At 46.4% G+C, this 16,721-nt stretch overlaps 1 protein-coding gene across 3 annotated transcripts in view; it reads left to right on the top strand.

The window, feature by feature from the left end:
* The window catches only part of ZBED4 (zinc finger BED-type containing 4), a 100,991-nt gene that overhangs the window by 51,671 nt on the left and 32,599 nt on the right, over positions 1–16,721 (top strand). Inside the window, exon 2 of one of the 3 annotated variants that reach the window (XM_069629250.1) lies at positions 2,082–2,187. The exons of 1 other annotated variant lie outside the window; for it this stretch is intronic. The gene's annotated coding sequence lies outside the window, so the exon portion shown is untranslated. Of the gene's footprint in view, positions 1–2,081; positions 2,188–15,295; positions 15,421–16,721 lie in introns of all 3 variants that reach the window. One more of the 3 variants, XM_069629249.1, reaches the window with a different exon arrangement.

Here is a 16,721-nt window from a genome sequence, read left to right on the forward strand (position 1 = left end):
CCCAGGCCCCAGAAAGCCTTGTGGATGATGCAGAGGGTTGTGAACTTGATCTCTGCAGGAATTGGGAGCCAGTGGAGAGATTTTAGGGCTGGAGAGATGCATTCCCTGGGCTTGAGGCCAAGGATAAGTCTGTCCTATTCTGGATTAGTTGAAGGGGGCGAAGGGAGGAGGTGGTTAGTTTGAGGAAGAGGCTGTTGCAATAGACCAGCCTGGAGAGGACAGCTCTGGAGACATTGAATTACTGGGGGAAGGTGAGGAAAGGAAGAATTCTTCTGAGGGGGTGAATCTAAAAGTGAGCCTTCTTGGGAAGGTCCATGATGTGAGCAGAGAAGGGGAGGGAGGAGTCGAAGAGGACACCTAGGTTTTTTACTTCACAGGAGGGTGAGTGGAGGGGGCCCATGGAGGGCGGCCAGTGTGTAAGGGGGAAAAGAGGGAGTAGGAGTCCCAATAAGAATGATCTCGGTCTTACTGGCATTAAGGCAGAGATTGTTAGCAGTGCACCATGCCTGAATAGCAGTCTGGTGTGAGAGAGGAAGAGGAGGCAAGCTTAAAGGAGAGTTGTGTGTCATCCGCCTAACACTGGAAGTTTGGAGAGAAGGCAGAGATCACATGGGCTAGGGAGGGGGGGCAAGGTAGATGTTGAAAAGCCAAGGTAGGGGAATGGAGTGTGGGGGACACCACAGGTGGAGAGTGAGATGGAGGTGAGACAAGGACTCAGTTGAACCTGGGAAGGTCGTTTAGAGAGGAAGGTGGTCAGCCAGTCCAGAGCCAGGTCCGTGATGCCAAGGGTATCACAGGGCCGATTTATAAAGGTGGTATGATTGACTCCATCAAAGGCAGAGGAGAGGGCGAGAAGGATTAGAATGGGGGAGAGTTGCGGTCAGGATTGGAGAGCAAGTCTTCCCAGGTGTTCAGGAGTGCAGTTTGTTAGGGAAAATTCTCATAAAGGTGCTAATTCCCTTCAACTTAGAGACCCCCAGCAACATTGCTGGATTGTGAGGACTTGATGATTTTACCTGGAGAGAATGTGGGCCTTTTTTCCCCACTCATGTATTTTGAATGTGTTTTACTCTTGTGTTCTTTGGTTGTGGAGTTTTAAACAACTCCATAGGCATCATCCTTTCATGTGTGTCACACAGCACCCTCAGTGCAGTGACACAGGGAAGCCTTTCAGACTGTCCCAAGGTTTAAATACCTTCTCTGGGATAAACTACTGTTTCCCAGAGAAAGTAAAGTGAAATTGACTTTACTGGTCTTTTCAAAATCCTAGACCCAGCCCACACTATCTTACAATAGAGTGCTGGAGGGGTTACTTAGTATCCCCTATGTCTAGAAACTCCTGTAGCAGTCAGATGCTACCCTTTCCTCTTGAAATGGCTGGTGCCAGTGGTTTTACAACGAACTACCATGATTTTTCCTGACCGCGAACACCGTTAGCATTAAATCGCAGGAGCAATGGTTTTTAAGATGACGTCTGAGCCTCCATTGTTTAAACTGGTCCCAGTCTTCTTTTTTCGCCATTTCTTTTTGGAAAGATCCTTCTAGGGTTGGTCTCTGCGTGCCAAACCAGGTTTGGTCCCTTTGTTCCTACGCCTTTGGTGGGCTTTGGGACTGAAGACCGCCTTTGGCGCCCGAGTGTCTGGGTGGGCAGGAAGTGAGGGAGGTGTCCGAAACTGCCTGTGCTTAGTCTCCTAGGACACCCAAATGCACTCTGGCGTGATTAGCTGGCTGACTGTCCGGCAAGAAGAGCCACCCTGCTGGGTGAGTGGCAGTTAAGCTGGAATTGATTGGGTTTAAGCTGTTTAAAAGGCGAGTCTCTTGGCTTGGAAGGCAGAGTCGACCACTGGAACGAAAGAACCGAAGACTAGCTGGAAGAGGACGGCTGCTGCAACTCCTGGACCAGTGGTTTGCCTGGTGAAGTAAAGTTCAGCCGTGGTGTTAGTGGCTCCAGTAATGCGGGCTTGGATATAGGCTCTTCTTTGAGCAGATAGAAAGTCTGTATTGCCTTGGCAGGCCATTTTGTCAGAGTATGTGCTTGAAGCCCGCCTCTTCCGCTCAGCTGGTCTACACTTGTGTTTCAGAGAGGCCAGTTCGGAGTCATACCAGGAGTTGCACTTGGAGGCAAGTTTCATGTGGATCCTCATGACGGGCAAGAATGTCAAGAGTGTCGGTGATGGAGAGATGAAGGTTAGTAAGGGCTGTGTCAGAGTGAGTGTCAATGGCAGGAGTAAGAGGGGGAATGAAGGTGGCGTCAAAAGCAACAACTGACACTTGCTTCATGGGTTGAATGACAGAGGAGGAGGAGACTGGCAGTGCGGGTGGGGGCTTAGTCGGGAGACCCAGGTGAGAGGAAAGAGAATGATCAGACCAGGAGGGAGGAGTAATGAGCGGGTTGGAGATGGGCATGACTGCAGAAAGGAGAGAATCCAAGGTGTGTCTGGCTGAGTGTGTTGAACAGGAGGGAAGAGTGGAGAGGGAAAGGGAGTCTGAGGTTGTGGAAAAGCTGTATCGGGGGGGGGGGGGGGTTGAGGTGAATATTGAAGGCTCGGAGGAGAAGCAGCTTTGGGGTAGAGTCCAGGAGAGAAGTGAGGTCGGCCCACTCTGAGAGGGAGACCTGGCCAGGGGGCCTGTAGATGGTAGCCAGTCGGAGAGAGGAAAGGAGATCACACCCAGCCTGCAGATGAGGCATTTGAAAGCGGAGTACGCCTGAATGGGTATGATAGTACCAGGGACCCACTCAGGGAAGATCAGGGCCACTGCGCTCCCTGAACGGTTACGCCTGGGATTAGAGAGGATCTTGTAGCCCTCATGGAGGAGATTGTCAAAACTTGTGACTGAGCTGGCAGTGAACCACGTCTCAGTGAGAGCGAGGAGGTCGATGTCAAGGTCTTCAAGGAGGTGCCAGATGTCAGAGCAGTGTTTGGGGGCAGAGCGAGAGTTGAGGATAGCTAAGTGGAGCAGGTTGCTACTTTTGAAGGTCCATCGAGGAGGGGTACAGGAGTGTGGTACACCCGTCGGAGATGGCAGAGGACCTGTAGGGGTGGCAGAAGGAATGGCCGGAGAAGGAAGGAAGTTGATGAGAGACGGAAGACACCTATCGAGAAGGAGGTTGGGCTGAGAGCCCTGGACCATGATGGTGCCATTTAGGTAGACATTAATGATGGCCCTAGAGGACAGGAAGGATGCCAAGAGTACTTACCATCAGGTGTCAGCTTTAATGGGAGAGGAGGAAAAAGGGTAGAGCAGTGTGACCAAATGGGCAATCCAAAGGTCAGGAGAGGGGACGACAAAGAGGGTAAGCGCCAATGGCTGACGCAATTCACCTAGTGGCAGACATAGATAACTAACTTAGCTAATAGGAGTAAAAAGAGGTTAAATAGGTTCACAGTTTCCTCTTTACCTTGCACCAAATCTTGGATGATTGATAATCACTGGTATTCATATTATTGTATTTATTTTAAACGTATTTTATTAATTTCCGTTAACAATGTTGTTAATCAAGGTACATAGCAAAACAAATTTCGAACAATTACAATGTCACTGCTTCTTCTCCGCTAAATATACGGACCGTAATCAGTCATACATGTAATATCCATGTACCTGAATAAAGGAAAACAAAAACAAGTACATTGAGCTCGACTAAACTTACCTGCTAGCAGATTGCTGGTTATGGGAAGGGGCTCCTAGAACAGGTGCCTGGGACTTTCCCTCCAATGTTGTGCCATCTAAAAGCCACCATGGTCTGTCCTTCACGTTATGCAACCCTTAACCTGTTCTACATGCTCAGGGTGGCTTATCCGAGGGTGGAAACATTAATACACTCGTGCTTTTCCATGCTTCAAATGGGTCTGTTTGCCTGCTCCGCTCTGTATGGCCCGTGCCCACGCCTGTATCTCTGCAAGGTACCAAGGCTCAGATTCTCTATGCCACTGGTCATATTGTGGCCCCTGTTTGTTTTTCCATGACATTGCAATACTTCTCTTCGCTAGGACACACACCCGATCCCTGAACTGGATCACATGTCTATTTGTTGGGTCTGGGGTACATTCCCAGCAGGCATTCCATTAGATTCCATTCAAACCTTACAATGCCAACCTTCCTGCATGCTTGCTCAAATTCACTGGTATTCATATTGCAATGTTGCACCATTTCATTTTCGATGGTAGTGTTTACTTTGCCAATGTTGGCGGTAACACAAAGCGTGAGAATGTCTCATTAGCATATATGATGGCGGAGAGGCGCAGAGAGGCAGTCGGAGCAGGTCCTTGACTGTATCCAGTCTGTCGTTGCTATTCATTGTGGAGGCAGCGTTTGACTTGACAAAACCTCTTGCACTCGCGGAGAGGCATATAGAGGCAGTTGGAGCAGTCCGAGTCAACTGTGTGGATCATGTGGACTGTGCGGACACACTGCATCTCGTTGCGGTGACTCACGAAAACTAAAGGTGAGAGTGTGATCACCATATGCCTTGTTTAGAGCGATTGTCTTAGTGCCATAACTCCACCCCCCTACAAACACCCCCTCTCCTCCGACCGCTAATCGCCAGCCTCTGAATCGTGTGCCATCACACTCGAGCAAATTGTTAGGCTTGGAATCGTTGAACTGGAGCGCCTTGGAACTCCTCCTGGGGTTTACCAGTCACCTGCCTTGAACAAATCTGTTTTTGTTCACAATAATTGAAATATCTTGCCCAGTGCTACTCTTTAATCGGTAACTGTGCGCCTTTGACTGACCACATTTTTGATTATTCACTGAGGCCTCACTGTCAATATTTTCTTGTCTATGGACTTTTGTTCCGGGCGGTGACTGCAGGCCCAAGTGCCTTTAAGCTAACCCAGTGATGCATTTAATTGGTAACAAATGTCTTCTGGAGCTTTTGAGCTGATGTGACTATTACTCTTTGAATTAATTACTGATAACGTTTTAATTGCATCTATTTTTCGGACGTTGACTGCGGGCCATTGATCATTTGAGCCGATTATACTGTTCTTATATTTGGATGGTTGCTGGTAAGGTTTTATCAAATTCCTTATTTTTAGCTTTTTAGTCTGTTTGCTTTTAGCCAATTAGATTGTGAGCTTTGTCTGTATAGTAAATTGTAGCCTTATGTCTGTATGTCTCATGCATATACGAGAAAAACGTCAATGCCACAGAAGAAATCCCAAGGAGCAGGTTCATGCCCATTAGGGTTCTTCTCAAAGTCAATGAACTTGGGGCAAAGAAAGTATCCCCTCATCCAATTACAGAACGCCTTGAAATCTGTTCCAAAATTAGCTTGTCCGTTATTCGATCCTATTGGGTAAAAACAGATCAGAAAAAACAGTGCTCCGGTCAAACTCCAATGGGGTTACCTCCCCCACCCGCCACAAGAACCCCCTATAGATGAGGGGAGGTGTAGGCGCTACTACTAATAAACTTTCAAGAAATTCCAGACTCTGCCCTGGTGGATGAAGCCAGACAAATGGAGAAAAATAGGATAATTATAAACTCTGAATTGGAAGGCCGTCTAGACGGGGCAAGAAGGGAAGATTATCCTTAACTCCTTCCTATTACGGAGGTACAAGTTCACTTTGATCAGTCCTCAGAAAGAATGTTACAGAACTTTGATAGCTCATTAAGGAAGGATTATAATAAACAGCGACCATCAACTATCCAGGAACAGGCCATGGGTCTATCGAATAGGGAAATTGGACCGGAGATACTGGCCCAAAGTGAAATCATTTTAGTGCAAGAAACGCAACCACAAGAACCCTTATTGGCTCTCCCTCTAAATCTATCCGGTTCTCCAATTTTGTATCCTGAATCAATAAGTTCCACACTGAATTCCTCATTGTCCTCTGCAGTTTCCTTCGTAAATCCTCCTCCAAGATGGTCCTTTGGTCTGTTACTCCACGGGAACTCCATTGTTGGAAATTACATTAACTACTATGAATAGTGGTTTTGTTGATTTGACAAAAATATCTGAAATAATGGAGAAAAGTCATACAACACTGCTAAAGTCACTTATAGATGGTGACATTGATGGAAGAAAAAAAAACAAATATATATATATATACGATTCCTATGCAAATTTTGAAAGCGAATGATTGTCAAGGAGGTAGTAACCTCAATAACAATCTCTCTATTTTGACATAAAACACGATACCCGAGGCGATGCAGGCTGGATCTGTCGTTAACAATGGCGTTCTGGAAGAGAACATTTCACTGACTTCAAGGGTCTCTAAATCAGATTACATTGGACCAAAATCTCTTACAATCTCCTGATGTAGAAAATATAGATCAACAAGAACCACGTTGTGACATATTTACAAATAAAAAGCAAAGGCCAGGTCAAAACATTAAAAAAAAAATCAAAAAAACAACCTTTGTTAATAAAATCAACACATTTTGGCTCGAGGAAGTTCCTAGGAGCATTGACCATACCCTCTCATGACCAGGGAATCATAAAAGCAATAATAAAAAAAATGAAATACTAAAGGAAAGATAAACGCCAGGGCGAACTAGAAACTGTTGCTTTGCAGACTGTAGGGATAGAAGGGCAGTGCACCAGAACAGGTTTTGGCTGTAAAAAAAAAAAAGTAACGCACAACTCGCCAGTGGATGAGGCCTTGCTAAATCTCTATACATGCTCTATATCAAGTGAATGACCAGCTCCTACTTCTGCCATATCCTTTGACCCGCATCCCACACGATAACTCGCTGTTTCGAGGTTATGACGACCTGCTTGGGTAAGGAGAGGTTACCTAATTTGGAAAAATGTACAACATTGGAACACTCACTTGGGCGCCACCTCCTAGTCGCCGCCCCCCCTCATGTCTGGCTAACTATCACCCCCTTCCTTGGGGAAACTCCTGGAAAATGTGGTCCTCCCACAATTGACTCTGCATACTGAGCTGGTTAGTTGCCTACTCAATCTGGCTTCCGAGCATCCAAAGGCACAAACTGCTCTCCTGAACACCCATAAGAACTGCTCGCATCCCTGGACTCTTCCTCTGTTCTCATTTTACTCGATCCCCCCTCTGCGTTTGATACGGTCAACTACTCCATCCTGATAAAACGGCTCCATGATGCCGTTGCTATCTACAGAGCAGGCACTGGATTGGCTGACCACCTTCCTCACCGACCGTCCCTCCCAGGTTATCTTGGGCTCTTTCTCCTCTAGCACCTCTCTCTACCTTTGGCGTCCCCTAGGGCTCCAACCTCTCACCCTGGCTCTTTAACATCTATCTCGCTCCAGTTGCTGAACTTATTTCCAATTTCTCCCCCCCACCCCACTTCCAGTGTTATATAGATGACACCTAACTCTTCCTCAAACTTCCCTCTGACCCTCTTGCCATTTCCGCTACCATTCCTGACAGCCTTTCTGCTATCCAGTCCTGGTTTTCCTCTACCGATCTCTGCCTCGATGCCAGCAAGACTGAGATCCTTCCTATCTGGATTCCTTCTCCCACTTTCCTCCCTACCCACTGACCATCCTCTATGGGCTCCCCCTGCTCCCCTCCTTCATCTGAAGCCAGAAACCTCAGTCTCATCTTCGACTTCTCTCTTTCGTTCGTTCCCTCACATCATGGACCCTGCCAAGAAGGCCCTCTTCCAACTCCTCAGAGGAACCCTTCCTTTCCTCAATGTCTCTAGAGCCCTGGTACTCGCTAGGCTGGACTACTGCAACAGCCTCTACCTTAATCTACCATCTTCCTCTCTCTGCCCCCTCCATCTTATCCACAATAGCGCTGCAAGACTTATCCTTGTCCTCAAGCCCAGGGACTATCTCTCCAGCCCTCCATTCTCTCCACTAGCTCCCAGTGGCTGCAAGGATCAAATTCAAATCCCTGTGCATCATCCAGAAGGCTGTCTGGGGCCAGGAACCACATGATCTACAACTTGTTCTCAACAAATACTCTCCCTCCAGGTCTTTGTTTCATCGGCTCCAACTTTGTGTGCCAAGCGCTTCTCTAAGCAGTGAGCTGGAGGCTGACCTCGTTCCTCCGCTGGCTCCCTCCTCGGGACAGCCTCTCTGTCTTCAGTCCGATCTTCTCAAATTCTGGAACTGCCTCAAGACCTTCCTCTTCACCTCCTCCTTCCCCCTCCAGTGCTAAACTCCTCAGTCGCTGAGATTGTTTGCCTTGGCCCTTATGTGTCCTTCTGGGTCCTGGTCTTCCTCCCAATCGCCCCTCCTCTACCAACACTTGCCCTTGGGCACCCACTGGCCTGTGTTTCCTCACAGGACCGCACTAATTGTATTAGCAGCTGACCACTCTTACCATGTGTCCTCTGCCAAGCACTTACCAATTCCCGGAAACTTACTCCCTGGCACTTCTCCCTCTGGGTTATTTCCTAGCATTTACCCCCTTCCCGTGTACCTTCTCTCTTTCTGTACTTGCATGTTCTGAATGTTCACAGGGCCCAGTAGGACTACCTCCTATCCTGTTCATTATTGTATTCTATTGCCTTTGTCCCATGTTTTCTTTTCTCACCTGTGGCGCTTTGAAATACAATTTCTTGCTGAATAAGTGTTTTACAAATGCATAATAAATAAAGGACCTTAAAGATCCAACAATATCTAATGTACCTGTAGGGCAGTGTGCTTGGTTCTCAATACTCTAGAGAAAAGTATTTTTTTCTCTGATCCTGACAGGGTGGCATTGGGGACACTGATTACTGTACCAAACAAGGACGGCATTACATAATATTACAGTAATAACCACCCACCTAACATACAATCCATCTCAACAGTCCTGCATACCCAAACCCCTTGGAACAATACCCTCTCTGGGTTGAAATAGCCATACACTCATGGTTTGGCACAGCTTGTTTATGGACCAAAACAAAACGGCACAAAGAAGTTCAACAAGACAGGTTTCACATAGCTTAATCACTCCTTGGAGTGTCTTTGTGCTACTGCACCCCCGAGTAGTCCATTTAAAGATGGCAGTCTTGACCACCTGCAAGTTCTCCCTCACAGAAAGGGATTCCTCTTCAGTTAATAGTTCAGTAGCTGTCGGGTTCACAGTTTTCTGTTATATTGCGGCCCCTCTGTTGCTCCAGGCGTGGCTGACCTCTTTCCTCTCCAATCGACCCTCCCAGGTCCAACTGGGGTCCTTCCTCTCTGACATCATTTTCTCTACCTGTGGTGTCCCCCAGGGATCTAACCTTTCTCCCTGGCTGTTCAACCAGTATCTGGCGCTCCTTGTCCACCGCATCGCCGCTATCTGCCCCAACTTTCAGTGCTATGCGGACGATACCCAGCTAATTTTCAGGCTACCCTGGGCCGCCTCCTCTCCTTCCCTCATCTCTGACTGTCTGTCTGCTATCCAGGAATGGTGTGCCGCCAATGACCTCTGCCTTAATGCCAGTAAGACTGAGATTCTACTCATCGGCACACCCACTCCCTCCTTCCCTGCAGCTCTCTGGCCGGCCTCTCTTGGCCCTCTTCCTGCTCCCACCTGCAAGGCAAAAAGCCTCGTGGTCATCTTCGACTCCACACTCCTTCTCTCCTCACATATCTGACGTCTCTAAGAAGTCACACTACCAGCTGCACCTCCTCAGAGGTATTCTTCCTTTCCTCTCCTTCCCCCAGAGGCTCACTGTCTCCAGAGCCCTGGTTCTCTCCAAGCTGGACTACTGTAACAGCCTCTATCTAAATCTGCCTGCCTCTACTCTCCGCCCTCTGCAACCCATCCAGAACAAGACTGCAAGACTTGTCCTTGGTCTCAAGCCCAGGGACCGTATCTCTCCAGGACTGAAATCTCTACACTGGCTCCCAGTGGCTGCGAGGATTACGTTCAAAACCCTCTGCATTGTCCTCAGGGCCTTCTGGGGCCTGGGGCCAAAATACCTTCAACTCTCTCTTCCTAAATATCTTCCTTCTCGAGCTCTTCGCTCATCCGCCTCGAACTCCCTCAGGGTCAGCCGCATCTCCAAGCAACAAGTTGGTGGTAGATCTCTCTCCACAGCACGGGCCTCCCGCTGGAACAGCCTTCCTGCCTCCCTGAAACTTGAGGAGAACCATCCCCGGTTCCGGAAGCACCTCAAAATCTTCCTCTTTGCTTCTGCTTTCTCTCGCCCTCTCCCCTGCTAAATTCCTCATTGAAACTGCACTGATTCTGCAACTGGGCCACTCTCACCGATCTCTGTCCTTGTCCCAGCCACTCACCCCTGCACTGCCTCCCTGGCAACCCCTGCACTGCGGGACTGTCTCTGTATCCCTACAGCCCCCCTTCCCAGCACTTGTCTGCACTTACCTTGCACTTGCCACCAGCTGGCCCTTATTATTTATCGTGTTATTCTTCGACCCCTGTACTGCACTTCCCCTCTCCCTTTCCCCTCTCCCCTTGCACTTTTCCCTTCCCCTCTACCCTTGCGCGATCTGAATGACACCTGGCCTAGTAGGATCGTTGTCTGTCTTCCCTTTGTTCCCCCCTCCCTGCCTCGTTGCGCCTTGAAACACTTCTGTATAGGCGCGTTACAAATGTCATATCATATCATAGCAATGTCTTTGGGGCTGGCGATATTACTGCAAAAGCCAATAGTCTTTCCACCAGGAGGGGGCTTTTGGGTCTCCTTATCAGGCAATGCACTATCCACAGGGGCAGGTAACAAAGAGGGCGATGCACGCTTCATGTGACTGGAGTGGATCCAATTGTTGTGGCCGCAGCACTTCAAGGCAATCTGAGTGGTTAGTAGCACCTGCACTGGGCCGTTCCACTTGGGTTGCAACCCAGATGTTCGCTGACAGTTCTTGAATGCTGTGTCCTGGCCCCTCAGTGGTTTCAGCAATTTGTCATTGACCTGTTTGCATAGGACAGACAATGTTTTAGTCAGCTTCTTACAGTAATTTATCAACAAAATGTAAGGTACAGTACTTGGTCTGCTTGGATTTGGCATTCCCCATACATTAGTTGGGCGGCCCATGACTACTTTGTAAGGGGACAATGCAACACCTGAATGTACAATAGTTCTCAGAGATTAATGCTAGTGGAAGTGCATCTACCCATCAAAGGACACTACTAGCTCCTATCTTTGGTAGTTTAAGTAGAGTTCATTCTCTCCACCAATCCAGCTGCTTGGTGATGGTAGATGTCGTGAAATGTCTGCCTTATGCCTAAACACTTGCATACTAATTCCATCATGCTATTAATGAACGCCATTGTCGCTCCAAACAGTGTGTGGCAACCCAAATCGGGGAAAATATTCTTTAACTAGTACTTTATCTGTGCTCAAGGCAGTATTGTTAATGGGAACGCTGCTGCCCATTTGTGAACATACATACTATTACTAATACAGAATTCTTTCCTTGACATGGAGGCAATTCAATGAAGTATATTTGATGGGCTGCAAAAGGCACCTCTGGAGGTCTAAAATGTCCTTTTGGTGCACCTCCTCCCTTGTTAACATTATGGACAGCAGAGACATAGCTTCTACAATACGCAATTGATGCTTGTCTTAATTTAGTGTTGCTCCATACTGTGGCCAGCAGACTAATCATTTCATCTGCTCCTACATGAGATGAGATCTGGACATGAGACAACATTAAGAGTATGTATTTGTTTGGCAATTTCCATATGTGTTCGTTCTGTGAGTCCATCCAACATCTGTGGATTTCCGATGCAGTTTCCCAACCTGAAACATTTGCTCAGTGGCCTCAACAATGGTTTTCAATGTCGTAATAGCATATGCTGCCGTGGTGGTACCATCTGGTAATTTAAAACATGAGCCATCTACATATAATGTACCATTAGGTTTATTGATCGGAGTATCCACCAAATCTACCCACCCCTTCCCTTTCATTAACTGTTATTAATGCACAATCCTGCATTACATTTGATTCATCTGATGGGAGGGGTAGCAAGGTGGAAAGATTTGGAGTTACAACATTGTATGGCAATGTTTGGAGCAAATAACGTTCTCATATCTAGTTAACCTGGCATTTGTCAGGTGCTGTGTTCAATAAAATATCAATCGCATGTGGCACAGACAATGTAACTTTGTGACCAAATATTATGGCATCAGTTTGCTTCATGGAAATGGCTGCACCCGCTACTTCCCTTAAACAATTTGGAAGTGCTTTTTCCACTGTGTCCAATGTAGATGAAAAATATGCACATGATCTGTTTTTACCTCCTTCCTGTTGAGTTAGTGCAGATAATGCACAGCCTTTTTTTTCATGCAGGTGAATTAACTAATGCAGATTTTAAAACGTCAAACTCTTGCTCAACAGCAGTCCATGGCAAGGGGACTGGAGTGCTACCGAGTGTTAGTTCTAACAGTGGTTTTGCTAAAAGCGAGAAATTGGAAATCCACTGCCTGCAAATAAAATCATGCCTAAAAACTCAGACATCTTTCTGTGTGATGGCTACAGTTCTTTTCATTATAGCCTCTATGCGCTGAGGGTGTATTCTATGCTCCCCTTTTGTTAATGGGTTTCCCAAATAGGTGACCTGGGTTTTGCAGAACTGTAGTCTTTTAGAGACACTTTGTCCGAATGGTGCTAAACATTTTAATAACTGCAGTGCAATTCATGCATGGGTCTTGGGTATCTGCAGCGATCAAATTATTGGAGCAGTATGGTATTTGCAGTTGGTATGAACATGTCTAGCTGTGTTTTCAATGCTTGGCAGTAGATACTTGGGCTTTGTGTAACCTTGAGGGGGGCTCTACGGAAGGTGTAGGCCTGCCCTTCCACATTAAAGGCAAATGGGTACTGACAGATCAGAATTCTAAAGAAAGCATTTCTGTTGTCCATAACAGTGAAATATTGGGCTGAAGGCGGTGTCATGGTGAACGGCGAAGTTCAGCACCACCGGATAATATGGTTCTACAATTCTTTGCTCTGAGATAGATAATCAGACTCCATTGTGCTGGAAAACAAGGATTCCAATAAATAGGTTTTTGAACAGGAAGAATTTGGCTGTTGCAGGGACACCCCACAATTGCTTTTAAAATCCCAGTAACTAGTAAATCTTGTATTACAGGCTTAATTCCTTCTAACCCTTCTTGGGAATTTTATACTGAGGAATTTGCGGTAATACCGCACCAGGCTGAACTCATATTTTCACTGGGTCAACTGCCATACATCCTAAATCATTAGATCTCATGGCCCATATCACAGGGTCAACTCCCTGAAGTTCGGGTGGCAAATCATTAATAGTAGTGACAAAACATTTAGAAAGACTCGGCATTACATGTTAGCTACACTCCACCAGGCGAGATGGATAGATAGGTTTCAGCAAATCCATTCCCAACAGATTTAAAGCACATATATCAGTGATAACACTCTGAGCCATGCAAGATATAAGACCTATAGTACACTTTACAGGGTTAGATAATGGACTTTGAACCAGATTATTGGAGAATTCCACTGACGTGTTTACTTTCCCGAAAAGGGGAATCGGTGGCACTAGTTTGTGGGAAATGTATGTATTGGATGCACCTGAGTCAAGGAGGAATGATGCATGTTTGCCTTGCAGTGTAGCTTTTACAAATGGCCCTTTTCCTGCTCCATGGCAGCCCTATTCTGTGTAGTTCATTGTACTGTAATCATCCTCTTAATAATCCCTAGCTGAATATTGCTGCCTTGCCTAGGGGCAAAATAATTGTGTTGTTGCTCGTTCTCTTCTAGTGTCCCATTAATCTTATGCTGTAAAGTTCCTCTTGTCATTCCTCGGCCATATGAGCGTCCGTGCCCTCTCCTGCGCAACAGGCACTCCCTTATCCAGTGGTTTTCTGCCTTGCAAAAATAACACCCAGTGTCCATCATACCTGCTCCATTACTTGACTGGGTACTACCACCTCTTACTCTATACATTACTCTTCCCCCTTGTATGCGTATGTTACCTCAGCCTCTTTCTGGAAAAGCCTGTTGCATTAATGCTCTGGTTTTGAACTCTTTAATTTTCTTTTCCCCCTTATCTGTAGAATGGCGGTTTGCATAACACCAAGCCATGATATGATATGGCATTTATAACCCGTCTATACACAAGTACATTTTTTAGCAGCACTTTGGGTTTGTCAGGTGGACTCATGTTTGTCATTTTTTAAGGGAGGTAACAACCTTTCAAAAAAATGGGAGCAGAATGCTTTTTTCCCCCTACGGAGTAGACCTATCCATCCCACTAAATGAGGTAAAAGCTTGTTCCATGCGTGCAAAATATTTTCAACTAACTCCCCTTCTTCCTGCCTGCAAGCAGTCAATTTATCCCAATTAATTTGCTTGCAGGAAACCACTAGCTGGATACATGTTATCAACAGTGTTGGAAGGGCTGTTATTCATTTGGACAGTTCCTGAGTCTTCTCCCTTTCGCTCGCTGCCTCTGTCAGCTCATCCCACTTTGACAGGATCTAAACTGTTTTGTATTCTGCATTGGCGCCATACATCTGTTGGCAGAATGCATGAAAACTGATCTAGATCTCAACGTGAGCGGACTTGTTTTAAGAACCCGGTCCATCTGGGTGTACCACGGTTCTGGATTTTGTGTAGATCTGGACAATCTTTACTAAAAGAAAGTAACTCCATCCTATCCTAGGGGACATGGACCTGGTGTTGGATTATCAGTGTCAAGCCCAGGCATTTCTCCCATGGGAAAGGTTGAGTTACCATAGGCTTTTATCATCCAACATAAAAATGTTAGCACTATTGCAGGACAGGAGTTTCAGTCAAGTTTACACTCTTGGATTGCTTGCTCTATGTCCTTATAATCGCCCGGGAGGGGGTACACTTTGTCCTCCTCATTCACCATTTTATGTAACAGCCACATTTGTTTGCATAGATTTTGTACTATTGCAAGTATAAGCGTATCTCGTTGCTGGGGCACGCACACTTTGGCTTGTTCTACTCCTTCTACCCTGTTTTTGATCCATGCCAACACTACAACACTACACTTTCCATGCGTCGGTTGTAATCCTGTGGGCACGAGGTGGTGAGGAGAGCACCTTATCAGGTACCCGGTAGGGAGGTGGGGGAGGCCTTTTAACCATTAAACATTCGAACAACTGGTCTGTTTCATCCTCTGTCACTCTTGATTTGGGTGTCTGGGCTGAGGGACAGGCCTTGGCTACATACACACCCTTAAGTCTCATTTTATCTTCATTCTCTCTCTTCCCAATCCTTTTTCACCTCTTTATGTATGCGCACGCTTTGTCTTTTTCGGCTTGTGGTTTACGTTTTTTAATCTGCGCTTCTCTCATAGATTTTTTTTTTTTTTGTCCAGCATAATCTTCCCTTTGTTTTGTGTTCCCCATTGCAGGGGCCTAACATCCTTAGCGGCTAACATTTCCCTTAATATCCTACTTTTTCTAGGTCAAAAGACCTTTGCACAGAGAACTGTAAATCGGGTTGGCAGTGTATTCGTGCCATTTGAACAAACGCAACACTACCCCCAAGCCTTGCTTGATAATGAACTCCCATCCTGGCGTACCTGCCAGGTGAGTAGACATGTTTTTCTAATTCTTACAACATTGCAACCCCCAATATGCATAAATTTCCCATTTCTGTCACAGTAACCGTTTCTTGTGATCACAAGGTTGCATTTGTAATGTCCCACTTAACGCAGCGTGCCTATAATGAACACAAACTACACGGCTATTTCATGATTAATCCATCCCATGGTTTCAACTTGTGTACACTAGGTGTATTTCTCTATAGCTCATTTTAACAGTTTGCTCCCATAGAAAATGCAACCTTACATATTCATAACCTCAGACTGCACAACATCATTCTGCATTAAATGATCACACTGTGCGCATGAAATGGTGTCGCCCAATTTTTTTTATTTTTTTGTTGCTTTCTTCTGTGCCAGTGGTTCAACAGGAGTCCAAATCTCCCTTCCACACACAGGCGGGGGAACCTCGGCCGCAGAGATCAATGTGTCGAAGAGACCGGCTGGTGGGCAGTTGTGGCTGCAGAAAAGCTCTGTCCAACTCGCGCAGTGCGCTCCGTGACATCCACCTGTTCGGTGCCTGCTCTCCGACCGTGGCAAAATATTCCAACTGGATCTTGACTGCAATGAGGTCCCATCATGGGGTGCCAATTTGTGGGCAATACTTTTCAAAATGCCAGCCTGTGCCCATAAGCAGCAGACTGAGACACAAGCACAGATTTCAAAGGCTTCACAGCCATAGTTTATTCATAATATACAAAGCAGAGCTCGGACGACCAGCAAAGCAACTGCTTTCTACTTCCGTGATTCTACTTCCTGGGGAGTGGCGGAACAAATTTAATGAGAAACTGGTTCCTGACAGTAGAGGCTGTGCCTCAAAAGTAATTACTTTGACAAGGAAGAGTATGATCAGGAGTAATGTTAATGTGTTTATTTTAATTTTATTTATCAGAATTTATATAGCGCACAGCAGCCCTGAGGCATCGTGGCGCTAATGTTAAAGGATATTTGTACCCCACACTATCACCACCGGAGTGATCCACTGGTGGCTCTGAAAGCGGGAGTGGGAGGGTGGGTGGGTTAGTGGGAATGAGCTGGAAAAGTGCCAGAGAGCAGTGATGTGCTGTTGGCAGCCTCAGCCCGGTGGGTCAGTTGGCTGGGTTTGGGGTGTTTTGCGGTCAGTAGTCATCGTGTGTTGTTGTGCAAGTCTAGTCTATGTGTGGTTTGTTTTGTTGTTGCAGTGTAGTGAAGTTTGTGCGGATTGCTGCGTTTTAGGCTTGTGGTTGTCTTTGGTTAGAGTTTGAGAGGTGTATGCAGAGGGAAGAAATTGTTAGTGGATTGGTTAGT

The sequence above is a fragment of the Ambystoma mexicanum genome, chromosome 12, assembly GCF_040938575.1.
Source record: "Ambystoma mexicanum isolate Mex_15411 chromosome 12, UKY_AmexF1_1, whole genome shotgun sequence".
NCBI lineage: Eukaryota > Metazoa > Chordata > Amphibia > Caudata > Ambystomatidae > Ambystoma > Ambystoma mexicanum.